The following is a 20740-nucleotide window of genomic DNA, read 5'->3' on the forward strand; positions in this document are numbered from 1 at the left end:
CTAATTTCACTCTTACCCTCAATGGTCGTAATTTTGTATGGTCCCCGATAGTTAGATTCCAGTACTGCTCCTTTTCTTGTTCTCTTTCTAGTGTTCAGTAACAGAACAGAGTCACCAACAGCAACGGTTATTTCCCCATATTTAGAATTCTCTCTTTTAGCATAATGTCTTTGTTGCTTTTCTTGTGCTTTAGAAAGGTTACTTAGGGCCAGTGCAATGTCAGTGTCATGTCTCGATTTCATATTGATGCTGTAGTCTTTGCAGAAATCTTCCCCAAGTGTATTCGGATCTGGGATCTTTGTAAAATAATGGAGAAGGGGTTGTATTTGTAAAATGAAGACATGGTTAATGCCATGTGTACATGAAAGGTGCTGGTAATAACATACACTTACTGTGTAATTCTGAGACTTCTTCTGGAAACCGTGGGTCATCACAAAACATTAGTCGAAACGGTGAAATTTTTGTTGTTGCGTGTACTTTAGTCCGCAAAGAAAACAAAATGGGGTCAAGTAATTTATCCCAATTACTCCCGTCGTCATCAACCATCTTCCGCAATGCTCTATAACAAATGTAAATTGATTTGATTAAAAAAAAAAAAAACCAGAACAAGTACAGTCTTGGTTGAAACATATCATACATAATCCAAAAGGTGTAATACATAATGAAAAAGACGTTCAAGGCAACACATTGATTTTGAAGATTTTTTGGTGAATTGCATCTTCTAGCATTGGACACTCTACTTGCCATTAGTTCTGTAATATTCCCACCCATTCACTTACCTTTTATGGATTAGCATTTTCAGCCAATCCATTGGTTTGTGGGTGGTACGGGCTGGTGAAGCTACGTTCTATTCCCAATCTTTCACAAACATACTTGTTAAACTGAAAGAAAATAAGTTACACCATAAACTTACATATAGACTTGTGTTAAGGAATGTTCCTTTTCATATTTGCCACTACTTTAATGTGTAATTAGCAACCGGAATAGCCCATATTTTCATATTGGTTTTGGAAACAAGTAGTTGTGTGTTTCTTTGTTAGATATGAAAACACCAAAAAATAATGTTATAGCAACACTGACGGTGACCAAAAGCTGTTTATAAAAAAAAAAAAAGGTTGGTGATTGTTTGAGATCAATGAGTGACCTGATAGTGAGTTTGACTACATAGTACAAATAACCAGAAAAAAACCAGTCATTACCTTATTATTGAATTCTGAAACCTGATCTGTCAGTATCCGCTCTGGGCATCCACGTCGAACAATCAATTTGTACATGTTCTCTACCACCTCATATGCTGACTTACTTCTAAGTGGAAAGGCTTCCACCCATCTTGATAGATAATCTATGGCTGTCAGTATATACTGGTATCCATCCTTTGTTACTGGTAATGGTCCTATTAAATCCATTCCCACCAATTCCCAGATCCGAGTGACCTACATACAAGGGTACCAGTTACAGTCATATTACACATGTTTATTACTAAATGTTCTCAATAAACCCATATGTCATAAGCAGAGTACACAGTGTAATATGGTTACAACAGCCATAGAATCAGAATGAAAGCCCACTTTTAAATACAGAAGAGAAAGAAAAACAAAAGTACAGGAATGGGTTATGGAAAACAATACAAGAGTAAAGCTGAAGACATATCCCCAGCCAGTGCAAAGGCGCATTAGAGGTCATTGCTGCACTATGCTGTGCCACTTGTTCGCATTGGACTCGTTTCAAAAATCAAAGCCTCATTGTATTGCAGAAATAACAATGGATAATGATAAACAATAATGTGTCTGATTACAAAATTCACCTTTATGCTTTTCAAGGTGGTATCCATATTTAATTCCTTTCCCTGTTTCTGGCAAGTAAGACATTGTGCAACCTGTTTTTGATAGAAAAATATGATGACATGAACATTTCGTTATGGAAATAGTATCGCAAGGGAACTGAGTTCACATTTGCACACCAAATATACTTATATTTCTTTTATACATTTTGAACTTCTATTTCAATTGTAAATAGCATTCTTCAGGATTTAGTTTCATTGCTTTACATACCCAATTGGCAATGTCTCTTGTCATCCCTGGCCAGTAGTATTTTGATGTCAGCACATTCCTCGTTTTGAATATTCCTAGATGTCCACCCAATGGACTGTCATGGTACCTTTCAAAGAGTTGTAGGGCTTCTTTCACGGTATGCACAATGACAACCTTTCTTCCTTTTGCTGAATGGAACAATGTCCCCTCTGTTGATCATAGAAGATGCAGCACGGAGAATGATTAAGGTTTATTGGGGCCCTGGGCCAGAGCAATTGTTGGGCCCCTACCCACCCTGTCCGCTGGCTGCGCCACATATGGCCCTATCCCTTTAGTCCTCTTCCCCAGGATCTCTGCCATGTTCCACGTAGGCTCCCCAACATTTTGCCTTCCCCACAACTCCTTTGCTCATTTCCCACCCACCCCGCTCTTCCACACAGCCCCAGGACTGGAGAAGCTCTGTCCCTGTGTCACGGCCCCAGGGCTGTACCAGGGAGTGAGAACACCTCCAATCCCAGGGCTGTGGCAGGGGTTTGGATGCTGCGGTTCTTTAGGGGACCAGGAGCGGGGTGCTGTGGATTCTCCTGCCCCACCAGGTACTTCTGCTGGAGAGGGGTTCGGGCATAGGAGCTTCCCATGCTGCCACGTGGCTTCTGCCAAGGCTGGGGTGGGGGCAATGTGTTGCACTTAACCAGTTATTTGCAAAGCCATTCATTAATTATAAGGCATATGCCTATCAAAGACATCTATATATAATATGGTTCATAATCCCTTGAGTACAAGGATTACATTTCAGTGTATAGTTAGAAATTTTTGCTCATTGAACATATAGTGATTGTTGGTGGTGCTTGCAGCAGACAATAACATACTTAAGAAATGAAGCAAAATCATGTGGTTTTTTTGGTTAAAATTTATACTCATTTCTCATATAACTGCAAAGCACACTGCATTTCTTGCACCACTGGCATAGATAGCAAGGGAGATTTTCTGGAAAATTTCATTAAAACTAGAGATCTCAATTCCGGTCCAAATGAAGGTAAGGTTATAACTCCAAATAATCCCATTGTTGGGACATCAGGACCATCATTTACAGGCTGAAGTTTCCTGTGTAATGTGTCAGTATCATCTTAAGTAAAGTATTTCTTGCCTTCCAAAGAAAAGTTGACAGCATATCGACGCAGGTTCAGTCTGCCTGCTTTATTCATTCCTTCAGGATATGTGCTACTCTTTAGGTATGTCAAAACATTTGCAATTTTCTCATCAAAAGATTTCCCTGAGAATTGTTTACAAGAGAAAACAGTTATTTAAGTGCAATGTCAATCAAAAAAGAAAACATAAGCACATTTGCTTGAAGATAATGGGTTCTGAAAACAAATGAATAATTAATAATATATGGGGATATACCTATCTCATAGAACTGGAAGGGACCTTGAGTCCAGTCCCCTGCCTTCACTAGCAGCACGAAGTACTGTACCTGACAGTTTCTCCCCCTTGCTTTTTTTCCCCCTCTGATCCCTAAATGGCCCCCTTAAGGATTGGGCTCACAACCCTGGGTTTAGCAGGCCAATGCTCAAACCACTGAGCTATCCCTCTCCCCCATGGGAACACATAGAAACATTCTACTTACTTTCCATTAAGTGTGTTGTAGAGTTAATTTTTTGGTGATGCAAGTTTTTGGGAGAAAATAGTTTTCTGAAACTCTGAAGAATCTGAAATAGAGAAACACCTATAACATACACATCAGTATCACCTCATTCTCAGCTATGACTTTAATCATTCATTTTACTGTAATTTAATGAATGAATCCTAACATAATGTTAGTCCATTATCTAACAAATTAGATCCCACCACCTGAATTGTTTTTCACCAGCAAAATAACTTATACATCAGCCAAAGAAAATAAAAAAAAACAGACACAGACCACACAGATAAACAATAGAGAAATGGGGAGTGTGACAGGGTCATTAGCTCACCACTGCAACACCTCCTCCTGGTCATCTCAGGGAATTAGTTTGAGCCAGTAGAGCGCCCTCTTCGGCTGGCATCCCGCCTGTCATCTCACCTTTGAGGGGTGCACAGACTTGCATTGCTCCTAACATTCGGCATCCTCTTCTGGAACACTGTCCTCTGACAGTGTCCCTTTGTCCATTCACACCCCCTTCCGGGGGGGGGGGGGGAGGGGGGAATAAACAACAGCCCCACACCTTCAAGCCTGATCCTCACAGTCCAGGACCTGGCGTGGTTCTGGCCAGCCACTCCCTGCAGCCTATGGCTGTGCGTAGGGCACCACCGCAAACAAAGGGGGCAAAATGAGGGGGGGGGGGGGGAGAAGAGAGACTCAGGCCCACCCACTACTCTGAGTCCCGGTCCAGAGCCCTCTGGCAACAGTCTCACTGTCCTCCTTCAGCTACTCCTCTGGACCACTTCCCCAACGGCCCTCCTCTACGCTAGGCCTCCTCTTCCCAGGCCTGCTGCCTGGCAGGCTATAGAGTAGGGCCTTCTCCTACTCTCTCAAGCTAGCCTGCACTGCGCTCTCTGCAGTATTGGCCTCCCAGCTCTGGAGACAGACCTTCCCCTCTGAAGGCCTGGGACAGACTGACTGCTCTTGCTCTGGGCAGTCTTTTATATGGCTAAGCCGGGCCCTGATTGGCTGGCCCCAATCTGCCTTCTGATTGGCTCCCAGTAAGCCCTTTCCTGATTGGCCGCGCGTCTACGCCGGCGCCTAGGCCTGCCGCAGCCCACTCTCTCTGGGTGTGGGGCAGTCGCCCTACCACAGGGAGCAATAAATAAATCACCATGATTAAAGGCATGCAAACCATTTAAGAAATGACTATACCGTTATTTTAAAGATTCTTGATTAAACATGCAGTTAGCCAGGAAGACCATTAGTATTTGTGTACTTTTACCAGAGTTGACCATTACTTGGGGTATGCTCAGTTATTGGGGTTACTTGTTTGGGTTTTTTCCCCCTGATAATTCTAATAATGTACTGCTTGTGTATAAAGCTGTTGTAAAGCACCCCTCTTTCACTACTAACAGTATTGCTGTAAAACCTTTATTTTTAAGGCACAACTCTTAACTCCTTAGTGCACAGTTCTACAGGGATTCTAAGCAAGATTCTTAGTAGAAGGTTAACAAATATTCTGTGAGAGAGAGATAGACCTTGCTGAAAAGGAAAGCTTGCTTAGGTCTGTGCCTCAGTTTCCCTACTCCACAGCAACTAATCAACAATTAACATGTGATTAGGGTCACATGCTGCCTGCATTTGTTCAACAATTTGTGACCAGCTTTGCACAATACTTTGGAGTACTCTCATTTATTAGGGTTACTCTTCTGGAGGGGGGCGGGCTGTGTAATTCTATCAATGTACTGCTATTGTGCCCAATTGAATGAGCCAAACAGCACTTTCAAGCTGGCACCCTTATTTGTCCCAGATTTAGCATGTCCCTATCCCCACTCTTACATCACAATTGTACTGGTAGTAACCCACTTGATGAGCAAACCCCAGAGTATTTTTGGGCGCTACAGGGGTCTGTCGCTTAGGAAAAAGAAGCATTGCTGCAAGATAAATGTGGAAGAGACAAACAGAAGAGTAAAGTTATTTATGGACTAATAGTGATAACTACTCAAAGGAGCCTAAACAAAATAAGTGACATTATTCAAGGTTAATACCTGAGGTAGAAAAGGAAACAGAGAGGGAAAATGAGGGATCTAACCCACTCCAGGAAGCTTGAACCCGTGAGGCTTCCCAGCTGATGATCGTAGCTCAGAGTCTTGGAGTAGATGAAACCCCAGTGGAACTCAGGCAGAATTTGGGTCTATGCATGCTGTCATGGACTCACAGATTGTGCCCACTCTTGGCCCCGTGCGGTCCGTGGGGGGTGCCTCTTTCAATGAGACAGCCCTTCTCGGGGGTCCACTCTCTCTCGGGGTCAGGCCCCTCCACCTCCTGGAGCCGCACCTCCCTCAGCCCAGCACACCCCAGTCTCTCTGCATCCAGGTTGGCTCTGCTTGCTCCCCTTCTCCAGCCCAGAGCCCCCCTGCTCCCAGCTGTCCCCGCCTCTGTCCATTGTCTTCTCTCCAGATAAACAGGGTCATAAACCGGGGCCTCCTCTCCTCGCTTCTGTCCTCTGGCTGGAACTGGCTGGTTAGGTCACTGGGTCCTCACTCTGCAGCCCATTGTCCTCCCACTGGCCAGAACCGGCTGCGTCTCCTCAGCTGGGCCTCCGGGCCACCAGGTTGCTGCGGTATCCATTCTCCAGACCATCGGCTGGGTCCCCAAGTCCTCTCTCCGGTCCTCTGCAAAACACACTCCCTCTCCCCTCACCTCGTTAAACCAGTAACACCCAGGGAAACTGAGTCCCACCCCCTCCGCATGCAAACCATTGAAACTCCACAGAAAACAAGAAACCCCCCACTTCGTCACACATGCATCAGAAATGTTACTGGAGAGTCAGTATATGGTTTTGTAGAAATAATTGCTTGAAGGGAGCAGACTAGATTTGTTTATGAGTAAACTAATGACTCAAGAAGAACAGGAGTACTTGTGGCACCTTAGAGACTAACAAATTTATTAGAGCATAAGCTTTCATGGACTACAGCCCACTAATGACTCAAGGAATTTCTTTAGGATAGACAATAGGAGCTGGTCACTCCTACCTATGGCTGGTGTTGCTTCAGGGTGCTGACAATGAAATTCGTCTGCTTCAGTATTTTGGATATCAATGCAAGTTTCACTACTAGAATTGGTCTAACTGATGAGCTGGGTGTGGATGAGGATAAGGGAGTTGCTAGAAACTTGTCAGCAGGGATATAGGTGTGTCTCACACCTCCATTTAATGCTGTATGCAAGTTTTTTTCAAAGATCATTTTTTGTTCAAGCGGTGTGTGTGTGTGTGTGTGTGTGTGTGTGTGTGTGTGTGTGTGTCTTGCAGACTGGATACTGTGCCCTGATTCCCCAAGAAGACCGTTATTATCTGTGACTGCAGAGATCTTAACACAGCATTGAGCATAAAATGAGCTTTAACAATATGTTGTGACTACTTATATTAAAGAAATCCAGTCCACCTTGGTTTAGGAGAGAGACCACTGATTGACCAATAAGAATCGGCTGTTGCCGATCCCCATAGTGCAATTTTTTTTCTTTTCCATTGTCACTGCAGCTTTGGTGAGTTTTGCACACAGATGCAGAAATGTGGACTTGCGCATCCAAAAGTTCTGCAGCCACTGGTTATGAGCCCAGGCCTTCATTGTTTCAGAAGATTTTTTGCCCTTGGGAAGGATGTAAGATGACACCATATAATACACTACACTGAATATTTGTGAATCAGCTTCTACACACAAGTCCAGCACACAGGCCTTGCTGTCTTTTCACTGCAGTCCTTGATCTTGGTGACAAATCTGTAGAGAATTACTGGAACCATAAACTCCTGAACATTAAATCTCACCAAATGAGGGTCAATCCATCCTCATTATTGTATCTACTCATTATACTCCACACCCGTACATAGCCACTATATGAACTTCATACCCTCATATCTCAATGCCTGTACTTTGACCCATCAACCTTTTACCCCCAATTGAGGATATTGCAGATTATGTATTCCTTATGCCACCCGATTTTAAACCAAACTTTGCATCATCGATAATCTGTACAGTATTCCCTGATAACCAGAAACTTCTATGCTCAAACTCTGTTCCCTTTTTTTTTTTAACATCATCTTAATAAAAATTTTAAATCTGTTGAAACTGGTCTAGGTCTAGGCGAGAGAATGTCTCAGGGCCGCCCAGAGTGGGGGGGCAAGTGGTGAAATTTGCCCCAGGCCCCGGGGGCCCCACGGGGACTGCCATGAATATGTCGGAGGCACCCCTGCATCCGTCTTCCCCCATCTCCCGGCATCTCAGTGCGCTGTGTCCGGGAGCAGCCCTGGTGCGCTGCAGCTAAGCAGCTGGTATACATACCATTAAAGCATTTAATGTTTTTAAATAACGTATTTAGTGTATTTTCAAATTATTACAAAGCAAAGCAATTTTTGGGGCCCCTTCCATAAAAAAAAGTTGCAATACTATAGTAACATGTATTTGGAAATGTAAAAAAAAAAATAGTGAAATACATTCAAAAATTAATTTGTAGTAATTTGAAAATACACTAAACACATTATTTAAAAACATTAAATGCTTTAATGGTATGTATACATTTGCAATTACATAATGAGCTGTTGCTGGGTGATGGTGATGATGAGGTCGGGGGGGGTGCCCGACCCCTTACCATGCCGCTTACCCCCTCTCCTGGAGCCTCAGTGTGCTGGGACCAGGAGCGGCCCCGGACAGCGTTGGAGCCACGGTGCTGCAGTGCACCAGGGCCGCTCCCGGACGCGGCACGCTGAGGCACCAGGGGAAGACGGAGGCAGGGGCAGCCTCCGACATATTTGTGGGGGCCCCTGTGGAAAATTGCCCCACTTGCCCCCCCCCCCCCCCGGGTGGCCCTGGCCCTGGCCCTGCAACACTTGTATAGGATAGAGAGGCGCTGCGGTGATTAAGTTTTGACAGGCTAGGAATTGGAGGCCTGTGCCTTTAAGACCCCAGTCCCAGGAACCCGCCCCCTGCTCCGAGGCTGACATGCAGAGCAGAAGGAAAACAGCCTCTGCCCCCCCACACACACCCCCCTAGATTAGCGAGCACAGTGGGTGGCTCATCCCACGGGGTCACTGTCCCACCCCTTCCCCTCCCTAAACGGGGGTTTTGTACCCGCACGGGGTCTGGCAGTGTCTCCCCCCCCCTTAACCCCGGCTCTCACCCCCCCACACCGATTTTTCCCCTTCAGCCCCTCTTCTGCCGCTACCTACAGTAGCTTGAACCCCCCAGGCCAGTAAAATTCTGCCCCCTGCTCAGACCTTGACAGCCCCCCCGCTGCGATTTGCCCCCTTAATCCTTTTAACCCCCCCCCCAAAGAGGAGGCAGCAAATCCTAAGTAGAAGTAAGGGCAGAGAGAGGGCAGTGGCTACAGCGAAGGTTACTGGGCATGCTCAGTTCGAGTGAGCCTGCTCAGTGCACCCAAAGTAGGGAAAGGGGAGCAGGAGCTGTTTGTGCTGGCCCAGCACCTCCGGCCCGGGCCTGGACCCCAGTAGTGCCTGCCCAGCCCCGGCCGAGCACCTCCGGCCCAGCCCCAAGCCCCGCAACCCCTGCCGGAGCGCAGCCTGATTCCTGGGCTCTTTAAAGCCGGCCCAGGACAAGGAGGGGGGGTTGGATGGGTCGGGAGTTCGGGGGGGCTGTCAGGGGGGCAGGGGTGTGGAGAGGGGTTGGGACAGTCAGGGACAGGGAGCAGGGGGGGTTAGATGGGTCTGGGGTTCTGGAGGGGCTGTCAGGGGGAAGGGGCGTGGAGAGGGGTCAAGGCAGGCAAGTAGCGGAGGGGGTTGGATGGGTCAGGAGTTCTGGGGGTCCTGTCAGGGGGCAGGAAGCAGTTGGATAGGGCATGGGGGTCCCTGGGGGTCTGTCTGGGGGCGGGGGTGTGGCTAAGGGTCGGGTCAATCAGGGGACAGATAGGGTCGTAGGGGGTTCTCAGGAGGGGGCAGTCGGGACAAGAAGCAGGGCGGCTTAGATGGGGGTGGGGTCCTAGGGGGCAGTTAGTGGCAGAGGTCCCAGGAGGGGGCAGTCAGGGGACAAGGAGCGGGGGGGGTTGGGGTTCGGGGGGGGCAATCAGGGGGTGGGAAGTGGGAGGGAGTGGATGGGGGTGGGGCAGGGGCAGGGCTAGAGCGGGGCTCCTCCCCCCCGTGTCCTCTTTTTTGCTTGTGGAAATATGGTAACCCTAAAGTCACATGACCCAACAAAATAAACTTGTGCTATTAAAAGAAAAAGAAAAAAAGGTAGAATTAAAAACTCCTAATTACAAATCAAAGTACAAAACCATAGCAAGTGCTATAATAGAAACACAGATGGAATTCTTAAAACCAATAACAACTACTTAAAATATTTTGATGAGCATTAGCTATTAAAATAAAAAATAAACAGCACAATGACATGCATTGCATCGTGATAATACAGATAAATGACAAAGTGTTCAGAGTAATAAGAGTAATAGAAATAACATTTTTAAAGGAGCAAAATTATAATTAAAATGGATTACAAGAAGAGAGCGCAATTCAGGGAATCACATCAGCAGATAAAACAAATTTGGGAACTGTTATGAGACTTCAAGTAGACATATAGTGATAAGAGACTCTTTTAAATACTCAAAATGTGTGACACAGAGTTTGAGGGAATGTAGGTAAATTATTTCACTGCACCAAGTCTCCTGTAGCAGTAAAGTATCATCAGGGACAGCAGGGAGGGGGGTTGGCGTCAGTACTGGGTTTACAATGGTGCCAATGGAACTGTGGCACCAGGCCCACACTGGAAAGGGGCCAATTATGGACCCCTCTAACCCATAATGGGTCCCTTCCCAGTGTGTCTGGCCCCTCGCCTACTATCAGGGCCAGGGTCCTGGGGGTCTGGGTGTGGGAGAGTAGGTCTCTAGAGGGCCTGAGGGGGTGCTGGGCAGTGAGGGGGTGTGAGGTGCTCAGCAGTGGGGAAGGTTTGTGTGTTTTGGGGTGCTGGGGAATGGTGGGTTTTGGAGGGCATTGGGCAGTGGGGGGTGGGGAGATCTGTGTGTTTGGGGGCTGTGCAGTGGGGGAGATCTACGTCTGTCGGGGACCTGGGAAGCATGGGAGGTCTGTGCGAGGCACCGTGCAGTTGTGGTGGGAGGGCTGTGGGGGACACTGGGCTGTGAAGGGATCTGTGGGGGGGCCTCTGGGTGGGTGGGGGTGTGCTGGGCATAGTGGCCTGTGGGAGGGCACTGGACATAGGGATTTGTGGGGATCTCTGGGTGGTGTGGCACTGGGTGTAGGGGGTAAGAGGGGAGCTGGGCAGGGGGGGTAGCATGGTGCGGCATGGGCCCACCCCCAAGGGGAAGAAGCAGAATGGCAGCAACGCAGGGCCGGGTGGGCCAGTGTGCGTCTGGCGGCTGCCAGTTAGTAAACAGTGCCCTTGTACTGGGGTAGGTGGAGCAGGACTGTTCCTGCTGTGCCATGACCCATCTCCCATTGCCTCTGACCAGCCCCTCACTCTGAACACTCTGCCCCATGTCCCCATTGCCCCCATGGAGGCCCACAAATATGTTTAGCGCCGGGTCCACAAAAGGTTAACCTGGCCCTGTTTGGGGCGCAGGCTCTGGGACGGAGTTTGGGTGCAGGAGGGGTGCAGACTATGGGGAGTTTGCATGAGGGGAGTCTGACCTGGGGCAGGGGATTGGGGTACAGGAGCGGATGCGGACTTGTGGGCTCTGTGGCGGAATTTAGCACCTCAGCACATTATATAAGAGAAAGGAGCTGCAGTGACTTCATACAGACATAGAAACTGATAGAAGACTCTTAAATACTCCAAACATGAGAGGCAGAGTTTGAGGGAGGGAGTGTCTGTTTCCCAGCATTCAGTCTCCTGGCTGTAGCAATGACGTAGCCCTGAAGCACTTGTATAAGCTAGAGAGGAGCTGCAGTGTCTAAGCATTGACAGTCTAGGAATTGGGAGGCCTGTGCCTTTAAAAACCCAGCCCCAGGAACCCGCCCTCTGTGCCAGGGCTGACATGCAGCATCCTATATGAAGAACGAAAAAACGCTCTGCATCTTGCACACCGCTACATTTACTAGCACAGAAGGTGGCTCATCCCACGGGGTAATTGTTCCCCCACCTCCTCCTCCCTAAACTGGGGTTTTGTCCCCGCATAGGGCCTGGCAGCGTCTCCCCCTGGACTTAACCCCGGCTACCACCTCCCACCCGCAATTTTTCCCCTTCAGCTCCTTTTCTGCCGCTACCTACAGTAGCTTGATCCCCCCTGGCAGGACATTTCTGCCCCCTGCTCAGACCCTGACAGCCCCCCCACTGCGATTTGCCTCCCCGCTTAATCCTTTTAAAACCCCCCAAAGAGGAGACAGCAAATCGTAAGTAGAAGTGAAGGTTACTGGGCATGCTGAGCTCGGGTGAGCATGCTCAGTGCGGCCCGCGTGGGGTGAGTAAGCAAGTGGCAGGGTGGGGCAAGCCAACAGCTGCCTGGCCGGCCAGCAGGGTAGTGAAGAAACCAGTGGTGGGGGGGCATGTGAGCCGGCGGCGGGGGAGGCTGAGGAGGCGAGTGGGTGGTGGGGGGTAAGTAGGAGAGCCGGAGGGATGACGAGCCGAGTGAAAGGGCAGGTGAGGCGGGGAAGGGGGGCTAAGGAGGCGAGTGGGTGGGCTGTCCCTATAAAATCGTGACATCTGGTCACCCTAAGCGGGGTGAGGAATGACAAGCCTAGTGAGGGGGCGGGGGGGGCGAGCGGGTGGCAGGGGGTGAGTAGGCGAGCCGGGGGGGTGGCAGGAATGACGAGCAGAGTGGGCGGCAAGTGGCAGAGGCAGGTGAGCCGGCGGCGGGGGAGCGGGCTGGAGGAGGCGAGCGGGTGGCGGGGGATGAGGAGGCGAGCCTGAGAAAGGGTGGGGGGATGACGAGGTGAGCGGGCGGGCAGTGGGGGGGGCAGCTGAGGCGGGGAGCGGGGCTGACGAGGCGAATGGGCAGCAGGGGGTGAGTAGGCGAGCCTGGGGAGGGATGTGGGGATGACAAGGCAAGCGGGCGGGCAGTGGCGCGGGGCAGGTGAGTTGGCGGCGGGGGAGGGTGACTGAAGAGGCTAGCAGGTGGCAGGGCATGAGTAGGCGAGCCTGGGGAGCGGTGGGGGGATGTTGAGCCAAGTGGGCAGTCAGTGCCGGGGGGGCAGGTGAGTCGGCGGCAGGGGAGGGGTGTTGAGGAGGCAAGCGGGTGGCGGGGGGTGAGTAGACGAGCCAGGGGAGGGGTGGGGGCACTGGGCTGTGAAGGGATCTGTGGGGGGGCCTCTGGGTGGCTGGGGGTGTGCTGGGCATAGTGGTCTGTGGGAGGGCACTGGGCATAGGGATTTGTGGGGGTCTCTGGGTGGTGTGGCACTGGGTGTAGGGGGTAAGAGGGGAGCTGGGCGGGGGGGTAGCATGGTGCGGCATGGGCCCACCCCCAAGGGGAAGAAGCAGAATGGCAGCAGCGCAGGGCCGGGTGGGCCAATGTGCATCTGGTGGCTGCCAGTTAGTAAACAGTGCCCTTGTACTGAGGTGGGTGGAACAGGACTGTTCCTGCTGTGCCATGACCCCTCTCCCATTGCCTCTGACCAGCCCCTCGCTCTGAACACTCTGCCCCATGTCCCCATTGCCCCCATGGGGGCCCACAAATATGTTTAGCGCCGGGTCCGCAAAAGGTTAACCTGGCCCTGTTTGGGGCGCAGGCTCTGGGACGGAGTTTGGGTGCAGGAGGGGTGCAGGCTATGGGGAGTTTGGATGAGGGGTGCGGGCTCTGACCTGGGGCAGGGGATTGGGGTACAGAAACGGGTGCGGACTTGTGGGCTCTGGGAGGGAGTTTAGCACCTCAGCACATTATGTAAGAGAAAGGAGCTGCAGTGACTTCATATAGACATAGAAACTGATAGAAGACTCTTAAATACTCCAAACGTGAGAGGCAGAGTTTGAGGGAGGGAGTGTCTGTTTCCCAGCATTCAGTCTCCTGGCTGTAGCAATGACGTAGCCCTGCAGCACTTGTATAAGCTAGAGAGGAGCTGCAGTGTCTAAGCATTGACACTCTAGGAATTGGGAGGCCTGTGCCTTTAAAAACCCAGCCCCAGGAATCCGCCCTCTGTGCCAGGGCTGACATGCAGCATCCTATATGAAGAACGAAAAAAACGCTCTGCACCCTGCACACCGCTACATTTACTAGCACAGCAGGTGGCTCATCCCACGGGGTAATTGTTCCCCTGCCTCCTCCTCCCTAAACCGGGGTTTTGTCCCCGCACAGGGCCTGGCAGCATCTCCCCCCTTTACTTAACCCCAGCTACCACCTCCCACCCGTAATTTTTCCCCTTCAGCCCCTCTTCTGCCACTACCTACAGTAGCTTGATCTCCCCCTGGCAGGACATTTCTGCCCCCTGCTCAGACCCTGACAGCCCCCCCGCTGCGATTTGCCTCCCCGCTTAATCCTTTTAAACGCCTTCAAAGAGGAGACAGCAAATCGTAAGTAGAAATGAAGGTTACTGCGCATGCTGAGCTCGGGTGAGCATGCTCAGTGCGGCCCGCGTGGGGTGAGTAAGCAAGTGGCAGGGTGGGGCAAGCCAACAGCTGCCTGGCCGACCAGCGGGGTAGTGAAGAAACCAGTGGCAGGGGGGCAGTTGAGCCAGTGGTGGGGGGTGAGGAGGCGAGCCAGGAGGTGGGAGGGGGGGATGATGAGCCGAGTGTGCATCCACTGGCGCGGGGACAGGTGAGCCAGAGGCAGGGGGGCTGAGGAGACGAGCGGGTGGCGGGGGATGAAGAGGCGTGCTGGAGGGGGGTAGGGGAATGACGAGCCTGGCAGGGGGCAGGTGAGGCAGGGATGGGGGCTGAGGAGGTGAGCGGGTGGCGGGGGGTGAAGAGGAGAACTGGAGGGGGGTAGGTGAGGCGGGGAGGGGGGCTGAGGAGGTGAGCGGATGTTGGGGGGTGAGGAGGCAATCCGGGAGTGGTGGGGGGATGACGAGCGGGGTGGCAGGTGACCCGGCAGCAGGGGAGTGGTGCTGAGGAGGCGAGCGGGTGGTGGGGTGTGAGTAGATGAGCCGGGGGCAGTGGGGGGATGACAAACGGGGGAGAAGGTGAGCCTGTGGTGGGGGAGTGGGGCTCAGTAGGCGAGCGGGGGCTGAGTAGGCGAGCCGGGGGGGTGGGTGGGGCAATGAGCCAAGCAGGCAGGCAGTGGCGGGGGGACAGGTGAGGTGGTGGCGGGGGGGGGCTGAGGAGGCAAGCAGGTGGTGGAGGTGACTAGGCAAGCCGGGGGTGGGATGACAAGCCAAGCATGTGGGCAGTGGCGGGAAGGGCAGGTGGCGGTGGGGGAAGGGGGGGCTGAGGAGGGGAGCGGGCGGTGGGGGGTGAGGAGGCGAGCTGGGGTGGGTGGGGGCTGATGAGCCGAGCAGGCAGGCGGTGGAGGGGGGCAGGTGAGCCGGTGGTGGGGGAGGAGGGCTGAGGAGGTGAGCGGGCGGTGGGGGGTGAGTAGGCGAGCTGGATTGGGGGGATGACGAGCCGGGCAGGGTGGGCAGTGCTGCGAGGCTTTATACTCGGCGGGGGGGGAGGAGGCGAGCGGCGAGTCGGTGGCTGGATGGGGGCATCCATTGTCAGTATTTTAATTTTTGTGATTGTGTTGTACTTAACGTATTGTACAGGATCTTTTCAGAGGGAATAAGGCAAAACACCACATTTATTAGTACTACATGTAATAATCAACATTATCATGCATATGATATATATCACACATGCGCTCACATACACACACACAAACACACTCCGCCTTGCTGTTGTTACCAACAAGTTGCTCCCCTTAACTTCACTGGCCAGGTGAGTTAGATGGGGGAGAGGTGGAGCCAGGCTTCTGCCGATCCGGATCGATGTTGACAAGACGAAACCCAGTGTACCCTGCAAGACACCTCACTTTTATAGCAGCTTCCCTCTTATGCAAATCTCCCAGATTCAAAATCTGGGACTGTGTCCGTTGGTCCTTTTTGCTGCTTTTCTCTGGGCTCGGGGTTGTCCCAGTACTGCAAAGAGGGTGTTCCCAAAGGAAGGTACATGCTTCTAACCCCTGATGCCGTCAGTATGTCTGCTCTTCTCTAGTCAGCCCACTTGACTCCCATCCCGTCTCTAAGGGTTGCAGCTGTCTGGAGGTGCCTGCCTTCCACGCCTTCCTCATTCACACCTCATTCATTCAACAGGGCAATTGATTACAAAGTGGGGGGAAGACAGAAGTCTTCCCCCAAGAGGCAGAAGAATCTGCATCAGAGTATCAGAAGGGTAGCTGTCTTCACTACAGGGGGGGTCGATTTAAGATACGCAAATTCAGCTACGAGAATAGTGTAGCTGAATTCGACGTATCGGAGCCGACTTACCCCCCTGTGAGGACGGCGGCAAAGTCGACCTCCGCGGCTCCCATTCAATGGCGCTTACTCCCACTCTGCTGGTGGAGTAAGAGCGTCGATTCGGGGATCGATTGTCGCGTCTCTTCGATCCCTGAGAGATCGATTTCTAGCCGCCGATTCAGGCGGGTTGTGTAGAACTAGCCTCAGTCTGAATCTGTAAAAAGCAACAGAGGGTCCTGTGGCACCTTTAAGACTAACTAGCTACACCATCAGGGGCTCATTCACCTGCACGTCCACCAATGTTATATATGCCATCATGTGCCAGCAATGCCCCTCTGCTATGTACATTGGCCAAACTGGACAGTCACTATGCAAGAGGATAAATGGACACAAGTCACTGTCGCAGAGTGTGGGGGAGTCAGGGCCCTGCATCCCTCTTCCTGAGATTCACTGTGACTCTCAACCAGCCAGTAAAGCAGAAGGTTTATTTAAGGACAGGAACACAGTCTCAAGCAGAGCGTGTAGGTACGACCAGACCCCCTCAATTAGGTCCCTCTGGGAGGTTCAGGGAGCTTAGACCCCAGCTTGGGGTTCCCTGCGTTGCACCACCCAGCTCAAACTGAAACCAAACCAAAACTCCTCCTGCAGCTCCTCTCTTCCCCCTCCCCCCCAGCTCCTCCTCTCCTTTGTTCAGTCTCCCGGGCAGAAGGTGTTAATTCTCCCCACCCCCTCCTGGCTCAGGTTACAGCTCAGGTAACTTCCTTCAAGGGAAGTCCCCCATCCCCACTGCACCCCCCCTGCAACATTCCCCGGTCAAATCTGCCCTGCTCCCTGCTCCGTCACATCTCTCCCCCCTTCGAGACTGAACTGAGCGGGGTCGCTCTGACCAGTGACCTGGGGAAGTTCAGGGCCCCCTCTCCGGGACAACGTGTCCGCTATCAGGTTGTCACGTCCCTTCACATGGACCACGTCCATGTCATAATCCTGCAGGATCAGGCTCCACCTCAGGAGCTTGGCGTTGGCTCCTTTCATCTGGTGCAGCCAGGTCAGGGGAGAGTGGTCGGTGTGCACGGTGAAGTGACGCCCAAAGAGATATGGCTCTAGTTTCTTGAGGGCCCACACCATGGCCAGGCATTCCTTCTCGATGGCCGCGTAATTCTGCTCCCGGGGTAGCAACTTCTTGCTCAGGTACACGATGGGGTGTCTCTCCCCCTTTTCATCCTCCTGCATTAACACCGCCCCCAGTCCCGTGTCTGAGGCGTCGGTGAACACCATAAAGGGCTTGTCAAAGTCTGGGTTTGCCAGAACTGGGCCACTGACCAGAGCCTCCTTCAGCACCCGGAGAGCCTCCTGGCACTCCTCGGTCCAGACCACCTTGTCTGGCTTCCCCTTTTTGCGTGGGGCCAGGATGCACTTATCAAAGCTCCGTGCAGTCCTGGGTCCCCCCTCACTCACCACAGCCGGGGGTTCGCTGCCCTTCAGTCTCGCCAGTTCCAGTTCATGCTGTCTCTGTCTCTCTTCATGCTGTCTCTGTCTCTCTTCATGCTGTCTCTGTCGTTCACGATCCTCCAGCTCTTTCAGTTTTAGCTCTTTCTCCCATTCCAGCCAATTCCGCTCCACGGATGCCGAACGTCGCCGGGAGGATCCTCTGCTGGCCGGCGAGCTTCGCCGGGAGGATCCCCTGCTGGCCGGGGGGGTCACGGCGCCCTCGGTATTTGCTGGGCTCCTCCCCACCCTTCCCCTAGGCATAGGAAGGAGGGGTCTCGGGAAGCCCTCAGCAGCCGGCTGACCACTCCCAGCTGGGACAGACACTGGTGCCTGCGCTGCATTTGCCAGGCTGCTTCCCTGAGACACAGGGATCAGTTCATTCGCGCGATCTCCCGCCTCCAGCTGGGCAATGAGCTGTTCTTTGGTGAGCCTCCCACTGCGCAGCCCCCTCTGCTTGCACAGCTCCACCAGGTCGCTCTTAAGCTGCTTGGCATACATCTTCCTGCTGGCCACTCACCGGCCTGTGTGCTCACAGCTCCCCACAGTTCCCAGGGGGACCCCTAGTGTGCCAGCCCTTCTCGAGGTCACCACCTCTCTGCCAGGGTCGAGCTGCAGACTCCTCCGCCCCTGGGACCACTCGCTGCGATCCCCCCGGGGGACCCTGTTACTGCAAAAGTCCTTCTCGCTGGTCACACACTCCCAGGGGTAATAACAGTCTCTCTCTCTCACTCTTCAGCACGCCTGGTCCCCGTCAATCCCCCTTCGTTTTACTGCTCCCCAGTCACTTACTGCAGGAAGCGCCGTCCACGGGGTGCAGTAGATCCCGCCGCTGCCACCAGTTGTCGCGGAGTGTGGGGGAGTCAGGGCCCTGCACCCCTCTTCCTGAGATTCACTGTGACTCTCAACCAGCCAGTAAAGCAGAAGGTTTATTTAAGGACAGGAACACAGTCTCAAGCAGAGCGTGTAGGTACGACCAGACCCCCTCAATTAGGTCCCTCTGGGAGGTTCAGGGAGCTTAGACCCCAGCTTGGGGTTCCCTGCGTTGCACCACCCAGCCCAAACTGAAACCAAACCAAAACTCTTCCTGCAGCTCCTCTCTTCCCCCTCCCCCCAGCTCCTCCTCTCCTTTGTTCAGTCTCCCGGGCAGAAGGTGTTAATTCTCCCCACCCCCTCCTGGCTCAGGTTACAGCTCAGGTAACTTCCTTCAAGGGAAGTCCCCCATCCCCACTGCAACCCCCCTGCAACATTCCCTGGTCAAATCTGCCCTGCTCCCTGCTCCGTCACAGTCACATATCAGGAATGGCAATACACAAAAACCTGTAGGAGAACACTTCAACCTCCCTGGCCACACAATAGCAGATGTTAAGGTAGGCATCTTACAGCAAAAAAACTTCAGGACCAGACTCCAAAGAGAAACTGCTGAGCTCCAGTTCCTTTGCAAATTTGACACCATCAAATCAGGATTAAACAAAGACTGTGAATGGCTATCCAACTACAGAAGCAGTTTCTTCTCCCTTGGTGTTCACACCTCAACTGCTAGCAGATCACCTCGCCCTCCCTGATTGAACTAACCTTGTTATCTCCATACTGATTTATACCTGCCTCTGGAAATTTCCATTACTTGTGTCTGATGAAGTGGGCATTCACCCACGAAAGCTTATGCTCCAATACTTCTGTTAGTCTTAAAGGTGCCACAGGACCCTCTGTTGCTTTTTACAGATTCAGACTAAAACGGCTACCCCTCTGATACTTGACACCATGCAAGGCACTGCATTTAGCCGTATGGAATAGAAATCTATTAACTTCATGAAGAAACTTGCACAAATACAGACAGGTATCATCTTCCTTTCCAAATGCAAACAGATGGACATCATACCAAATGGACTGAAGGTGAAAAATCCATTGCTATTTACATATTGCAAGACCACAGTGAGAGATTATGCCATACACTATCAAAGAAACTGAGGAACCACCTGATCAGCATTTTTTTTCTGCATCAGAGTGTCTACCTGAGGGCACAGAGAACTGGGAAAATGCAATAGATGCTAAACAAGTCAAATTGAGTGAACGAAGCCTGTCCACCGTAGATTTGCTGTTAACCATGTGTCTTTTGCTAATTCACCTATGGGATAAAACAAAAGAATTCATACTAGTGGTAAACCCTTTAAAGATGTGGGACATACCTAATTTGTGGAAGAAGCTGTTGTACATGCTAGGGATGGTGACAAGACAGCCCCACCAGCATGTTACTTTTCAGCCCATACCTGTAGAAAGCAGCAAAAGCATAACAGGTCCATGCTGCTGTGTAGAAGGGGAAACTGAGGCACACTGCCTCATGGCATTGGTGGCTAAATGCCAAGACACCTCCACTTTAACAGATATTGCTGTCTGCATTCTGTTAGCAATACTACACCCCAACCTGTTTGCAAGCATCTGGGGACCAGGAACCCCAAAACAGGCTAGGACCCCTAGGAATGACATCATATGGTTTCAAGGTACTGAAAAGGAGTGTTGTCATACCTATAAAGGGAAGGGTAACAGCTCTCCTGTGTACAGTACTATAAAATCCCTCCTGGCCAGAGACTCCACAATCCTTTTACCTGTAAAGGGTTAAGAAGCTCGGGTAACCTGGCTGACACCTGACCCAAAGGACCAATAAAGGGACAAGATACTTTCAAATCTTGGGGGGGGGGGGGGGAAAGGCTTTTGTTTGTGCTCTTTGTTTGGGTTGCTGTTCGCTCTTGGGACTGAGAGGGACCAGACATCAATCCAGATTCTCCACATCTTTCTAAACAAGTCTCTCCTATTTCAAACTTGTAAGTAAATAGCCAGGCAAGGCGTATTAGTTTTCCTTTGTTTTCTCAAATTGTAAATGTACCTTTTACTAGAGTGTTTATCTTTGTTTGCTGTACTTTAAACCTAAGACTAGAGGGGAGTCCTCTGAGCTCTTTAAGTTTGATTACCCTGTAAAGTTATTTTCCATACTGATTTTACAAAGATAATTTTTACCTTTTTCTTTAATTAAAAGCCTTCTTTTTAAGAACCTGATTGATTTTTCCTTGTTTTAGATCCAAGGGGGTTGGATCTGTATTCACCAGGAGTTGGTGGGAAAAAGAAGGGGGATGGTCAATTTCTCCTTGTTTTAAAATCCAAAGGGTTTGGATCTGTGTTCACCAGGGAATTGGTGAAAGGTTTCTCAAGGCTTCCCAGGGAAGGGAATTAACTTTGGGAATGGTGGCAGTGGACCAGATCTAAGCTGGTAGTTAAGCTTAGAAGTCTTCA

General features: G+C 51.2%; 1 protein-coding gene across 16 annotated transcripts in view; it reads left to right on the forward strand.

Moving 5' to 3' along the window:
• LOC101954174 (deep sea actinoporin Cjtox II-like) overlaps window positions 1–20740 on the forward strand; it is a 69899-nt gene that overhangs the window by 30814 nt on the left and 18345 nt on the right. For 5 of the 16 annotated variants that reach the window (XM_065570765.1, XM_065570771.1, XM_065570776.1 and 2 more), the window contains exon 1: window positions 10975–11735. The exons of 1 other annotated variant lie outside the window; for it this stretch is intronic. The gene's annotated coding sequence lies outside the window, so the exon portion shown is untranslated. Of the gene's footprint in view, window positions 1–10974; window positions 12002–13060; window positions 14112–20740 lie in introns of those variants that run through there. 10 more of the 16 variants (XM_065570775.1, XM_065570769.1, XM_065570777.1 and 7 more) reach the window with 5 other exon arrangements.

The sequence above is a fragment of the Chrysemys picta genome, chromosome 17 (genome assembly GCF_011386835.1).
Source record: "Chrysemys picta bellii isolate R12L10 chromosome 17, ASM1138683v2, whole genome shotgun sequence".
Taxonomy (NCBI): Eukaryota; Metazoa; Chordata; order Testudines; family Emydidae; genus Chrysemys; species Chrysemys picta.